Consider the following 5,416-nt stretch of genomic DNA (forward strand, 5'->3'; position numbering starts at 1 on the left):
CACTGCTGACTGAAAGACAAATTGCCCCCTGGGGATAATAAAGAAACCTTGAACTTGATAAGGCCTTGATAAAAACATCTACAAAATAATTGCAAAGTCGATAATCAGTGTTTATCAATAAAAAGTCAGAGTCCTCCTCCCCCTCTTCTCAGTCTGAATGCAGTCACTGTCTGGGTCAAAACCAAATCAAAATCATCATTCCTTGAGTCCAAGTCGAGTCATGAGTCCTGAAAATCAGGACTACACAGAATATTCCTTCTTAAAATACATATTCATGATCCCAAAATATTTTCCCTGCAACAGCGTCCTTGTTTTCTTAAGCAAGCAGCAGTTCTATCTTCACTGTGGATCTGTCTTTGAGGCATGTGATAGTCAATTTGTCACAGAGCCCATCCCTTTGTGCTTCCTGCCGAATTGGAAAAGCCAGGGCTGACAGCAAATTGATTGCTACCTTAGTGAGACCAGTTTACCATGATAGACGCTGTTTGGTGTTGTGAAGCCAGATATTACAGAGATAAGACAAGCCCCGGATGTTGTGACAAGTGGCACAAACACAGAGAGGCAGCACAAAATGACTTCAGAAGAAGACTGAGTATTAATAATCACAGCCTATTGGGAAACAATAGACCCGGTCTGAATGCCTTCAGTGAAATACAAAGGGCGTTTGGTGGGAAGACACAAAAGTTGATAGGATGAAGGGATGAACATATGGGGTGTTAAATATATCTTGCATGCATACCAACATTTTTAAATTGTCAGGTATGGTCTCTGTTGAGTTATTATTTCCTAATTTACTTCAAGTTCCTTTCACTTATATAGCTTTACTTTCCTTCCAGCCTCTGGGACTGTGTGCCCTTCCTTTATTTCATATTTACTTATGTTCTAACTGACTCCCCGGTCTGTTAATACCCCTTGTCTCTTTCTTTCCTTGTTTTCAGAGCAAGTTTCTTTTGTGTCAACTAGGGCTGGGCGATATGGAAAATTATGTTTTCATGATAAAATATTTCATATCAGTCAATATCGATAATTATCACGATAAATATCAAATCATTATTTCATTTCAATTTAAATGCAGATTTTTGGTCCTGAGTGAGAGTTGAAGAAACCAGACAGTTTGTTAGTTTGTATCTGGATTATTTTCTGATGCACTTCTTGAATCCATCATTTCTGATGGTGCTAACAGGAATTAGATTTTTGTGAAGTTTCATAATTTGATTTACATTTACAACAAATATATGTCAAATTGTGTACTGTGTATCAGTTTATAGAGTATTGTTTTGAGTTGAGCTCTCCACTTTAAGATTACCAAGGGTTACAGGCAGAGTAATGCTGTTTCCCACAGTGCAGTGAATGCATCGCGCTGTTCGGTGCTCCGTTGTCCTACGGTCACGGTGGACATCAAACGTGTTTGAAATGCACAGCAGAAGTTGTCTCTGTGCTCTTCCTTTACCCACATCCTGAAAGTATATTTAATGAAGTGTATGAAGTTAATAGTTAAAGCAGAGTCAGCACAGTGTCAGACTAACCACTCGCTGTCCTTCGTCTCAGCTGTGTCTACATTCTGCTCTGAACGTCTTTAAGCCCCGCACCCCTCTCACCCTGCGACATGATTGGCTGTTCAATGCCGTCTTCTTCTTCTGTCAAATGTTTGGCGGCAACTAGCGCCCCCCTCCATTTAAGTGGCTGGGGGATGTAATTACATGTTTATTTATGTTGAATTTGTATTGAAAATGTTTCATATTTATATCAAGAAAAATTATATTGCGATAATTATCATTATAGAATTATCACCCAGCACTAGTATCAACCCCATTGTGTGGACTATGTTTGGATTCCTTGGACCTTTTCTTATATTTGTTTGGATTCTTCAGCCCTGCTCCATGTGTGGATGTTTCCTTGTTGTTCTATTGTTCTATTTGTGTTTTCACCTATTGACTGGACATTGTTGTTTTATTTTTGGGATATCTTCGTGGGCTGCACGGTGGTGCAGTGGGTAGCACTGGTGCCTCACAGCTTGAAGGTTCCTGGTTCGAATCCCCGGCTGGGCAGGTGCCTTTCTGTGTGGAGTTTGCATGTTCTCCCCATGCACGCGTAGGTCCTCCCACAGTTTAAAAACATGCTTCCCAGGTTAATTGGTCACTCTAAATTGTGTGAGTGTGTGCATGCGTCTCTCTGTGTTAGCCCTGTGATGGGTTGGCGGCCTCTCCAGGTTGTACCCTGCCTTCCGCCCGAAGCCAGCTGGGATAGGCTCCAGCCCCCTGTGACCCCTAACGGGATAAGGGGTCAAGATAATGGATGGTTGAATGGATATCTTCGTGCCTTCTCCATAAGATGCATGCATGCATTTCTATGCATAGAAACATGCTTCCTCAAAAAGGATAAAGTACACACCGCTAATTTCAAAAAGGGCAGAACCCAACCCTAAACCTTAATTTTCTGTGCAACATTTTTTTCTTAGTCTGCATTAGGATCTCAATCTTGCTTAAAAAACTAGGAATGAATACCGTTCTTGAGAAAAATAAAAACAGGCTTTAAAAAAAAGGATTTCTAAGAGGCCCTAATAACATCATGCTAATGTACACGTAATAAAAAGCCCCTGTGAAAAACGTGTTGCTGCTGTGGCCAATCTCAAACTTTCAAACCAGAGATTATAGACACTGGCAGCTGACCGAGTGAGCTTTGACAAACATTTTCTCATTCACACCTCTCTGTCTTTCTCCATCTTCCCTTCTCCTCTTTATCTCTTTGTCTATTCAGAGGTCTCGGTACGGCTGTGAGTGCAACCTCTAATCTCTTCATCTCCTCTTCCTCACTGGTGGAACAATGTGTCCTGACACTCGACAAGACTCCGTCCTCCCGGGGGCATAAACAGCTGTGACTGGTAACCTGATTAAGAGGTCCAAGATAGCATCGTATGTGGAGATTGAAAGAGAGAGGAAGAGACAGATTGGAACAATACAAAGAAACGATAAGAGCCAGAATGATAAATGACTAGCCACATTGCCACTTGGTTCCTAAGTCCTTGGAAAGAACCTATTGACATTGTGTCTCGGTAGATATGCATAAAAATACACCTGTCGACCTTGACAACCATGGCTCTTAAACCTTTGGAGACAAAATATATATATTCCATCTTTTTTTTTCTTTAACCTATTGCACAAGCTTGACTTTTTCAAACGTCCTTTTGTGTTCGTGAATGTGGATCACACCTTGACTTGTTGTACCCCTCATTCAGCTGCAACAAAGTGGCTCTATGAAGGACTTTTTCCTGAATGAGTTAGCCTGAAACTTGCACCATATAAGGTTCTGGAAAGATTTGTAACTACTGGTGCTTGATATATAGTATTACTATCTGTGGTTTAGCTTTTGGCATGTCTTCTTCAACATTACAGATGTACAGAACAGGGATTTTAAGACTAGATGTGTGGCGGCTGCATGACAGCTCCAAAACAGCTTGATGGATGTTAACAGACTGGAGCGTTCAGACCGCCAGCGTCAGCAGCACATCTCAAGTCCATCCTACGCGCTGAAAATCTGAGGAATAGAAGGCCTACCTATTTTTTCTGCAAGCCTCACACCACTCAGCTGGTGTCTCTTTGTAACTTGAGCACTGGTTTTTAATGTAAAAAAGATTGTTCCTCATTAGACCAACCCCTGAAGCCATTATAACACACAAAAGCATCCAGATATGGAAACAAATTTACATAAAGGAGGGAAAAAATATATAATAGATTTAGGGACATAACCTGACTGGTTTAATAAAATCAGAATGCCCAAGATATATTCCAGTATTAAAATGTAGCAGAATTTATTCAACATGACATAACAGGATCACAGAGTCAGCAGAGATGATTCTGGCTAACATTTACAGAGCTTGCCCCATCAGTCTTCGGTCCTCCTTTTAAGTTCACATCCAAATGCCTGTGCTGGTTACATGGTGTTCCTGTCTGGTGGTTGTTTCCAAGTTTAACCAGAAACAGTCTGAATGCAACTTTATCTCCATATTCTTGATCAAAACACTTGCAGCGCTAAGAGATATCATTTGTCATGTGTGCTGGTTTAAGCTGCAGCAAAGTAGAAATATGGCAGAAGCAATTGAGGCTACAGCCTTGGCTTGGTGGGAGGTTTGTAGAATATTAACTATAAGTTTAATTGACTAGTAATTTTGATGCCAACTGAGGGTGATGACATTTAATTATTAGCTGGTGAACATCCTCATAACAAAGTGGCACTGAACATACTGTATAATTGAGGTCAGAACATTGTCTTGCAATTGCACTTCCTCTCTCTTCCTGTTTTCATGTCTTCACAGCTCCCTTGGAGATTTTTCCCAATCCTCGTCTCCTTGCTTTTTACCCTATCTCACTTCTAGACTTTATTATGTTTTCCAGTGTGTGTTAGCAAAATACTTTAAAAGACAGAGACCTTGAGAAAAGAGTGAGCTGGTAGACCAGTTAGAATGAAAGATAAATCCTCTTCATTTTTGATGCCTAGTACCTGTGGCATTTCCATTCCAGAGACACATATCCAATAGCAAAAAATGAGCAAAAAACTGCTGTGGTTCTCATAAATACTGAATCAGTCCCACAGTCTTTGCCGCATTTCACTGTTGGTTGACACCGCAGTCACCTTTGTTGTTAGACCCATTTTTGAACACTGAGGGTTCAATGGAGTAATATTTCCCAGTTTCCCAAAGAGTGTCCCCCTCCACTTTTATTCTGAGCCACTTTATTGTTAGGTGAGGTACATATTTTTTTTCTGTTTTAAGTTTAACTAACAATTGAAAGTAATAAAATTAAGACATAATTCAATTCAATGAAAATTAAACAAGCACTAGTACAAATCAATATTTAATTGTCCTGTATTCATTAATACAGCTTGTAAAACTAGACTCTATAGAAATCAGAGAAAGATAAATATTCTCTGCCAGTGTTGTAGTCAAGTTAAAAACCCAAAAATCTGAGACAACTCTTGCATCCTCAGTGTTCAAGGGGTTGAGTTGAGTCCAAGTCACCAAAAAAGAATATGAGTGGATTCTCAGTTAAGTCCTCATTGCCTGACTCCAAGTCTGAGTCGTACGGAAGAGGATTAGGGCCACTGACAAAAAAAAAAATTAAAGTCCAATTTTTTTTTTTTATTATTACTCTGAGATTAAAGTCAGAATTCTGACTTTAATCTCAAAATTCTGACTTTATTCTCAGAATTCTGACTTTATTCTCAGAATTCTGACTTTAATCTCAGAAGTCAGACTTTAATCTCAGAATTCTGACTTTATTCTCAGAATTCTGACTTTAATCTCAGAGTTCTGACTTAATTCTCAGAATTCTGACTTTAATCTCAGAGTTCTGACTTTAATCTCAGAATTCTGACTTTAATCTCAGAGTTCTGACTTTAATCTCAGAATTCTGACTTTAAT

This window comes from Notolabrus celidotus, chromosome 19, assembly GCF_009762535.1.
Source record: "Notolabrus celidotus isolate fNotCel1 chromosome 19, fNotCel1.pri, whole genome shotgun sequence".
Taxonomy (NCBI): Eukaryota; Metazoa; Chordata; class Actinopteri; order Labriformes; family Labridae; genus Notolabrus; species Notolabrus celidotus.